General features: G+C 44.9%; 1 protein-coding gene across 1 annotated transcript in view; it reads left to right on the top strand.

Annotated features, from left to right (window-relative positions):
- SORCS3 (sortilin related VPS10 domain containing receptor 3) overlaps nt 1–1,068 on the top strand; it is a 305,193-nt gene that overhangs the window by 110,377 nt on the left and 193,748 nt on the right. The gene's annotated exons all lie outside the window — the stretch shown is intronic.

The following is a 1,068-nucleotide window of genomic DNA, read 5'->3' as shown; positions in this document are numbered from 1 at the left end:
ACACACACACACACACACGCCTATGCATATATAATAGAATATATATGTGTGTGTGTGCGTGTATGTCTAGAAAGCAGCAAGGTGAAATGTAATTTCCTTTTTAATAAAGGCTGCCATTTAATTTAATATTATAGAAAATGATTAGATCTTAAAAACCTATAAATTATATTTGACAACTCTCTGGTGCTCCTTTGCTGTTCCTTATGGCAATTATAAATGGCAACATGGGGTGCTGGCAGAGAAGCTCGTTCTGGCTGGAGTTTGTTTATTGGCTCTTAATGAAAAGCGATTAATCTAAATCACAATTGGGGTGGATCCTTTGCTGGGGCCCCATAATGAGAAATGGCAGTTTCAGGCCTTTGACAAATGAGCTACTATTTCCCCGACCAAAAAGGTTTTTTTCTCTCCCCCTTCTAGTGGAAAAAAGATAAACAATAATAAAACCAACCCTCAAACCACCCACTTGTGTTCTTCTTCCTATCTCCCCCTCTATCCCTGAAAGCAAACTAAAATGAAACCAGTGCTGGCTTGTAAAAAAACATGGTGTGGTTACTACTAGCTACCATTATTCAGCCTCCAGGTCCTTCCAAGATTTTCTGCTCGAGTCCCCTTGCATGGCAGCATGGGCTGTGGCAAAAAGATCCTAAGGTGATCCCTGGGCGTGACCCCTGCTCTTTTGGATAGGAGGGATGAACTCATTTTTTGTAGCAGCCAGAAGTGTAAGACCAGCTGTTGGCAGTTCCTCTTGCAGCTTCCTTTTCCCCTGCTTTCCTGCGAAAGTTACTCCTTAGTGTTCCCAGCGTTGTTGCCTTATTTATTTGATTTAGCAGCCCCTGTAGGAAGTTAGTCTTACCTCGATCCTGGGCAGGCTCTTTGAGAAAATTATTCTGGCACATATCCACTAGGGGCCAGGAGGGGAGGTCATGCATAGGGGCAACCAACACGGGCTCATTAGCGGCAGGTCCTGTCAGACCAACCTGGTGCCTTCTACGACCAGGTCACCAAATCCGTAGACGCAGGGGGAGCGGTGGATGTAGTCTTGCTGGACTTCCAGAAGGCCTTCGACAC

Source organism: Crocodylus porosus, unplaced genomic scaffold (assembly GCF_001723895.1).
Source record: "Crocodylus porosus isolate Cpor-Errol unplaced genomic scaffold, CroPor_comp1, whole genome shotgun sequence".
Classification (NCBI taxonomy): Eukaryota; Metazoa; Chordata; order Crocodylia; family Crocodylidae; genus Crocodylus; species Crocodylus porosus.
Note: the sequence above shows the minus strand (reverse complement) of the source record. Positions and strands in the feature narration are given on the sequence as shown.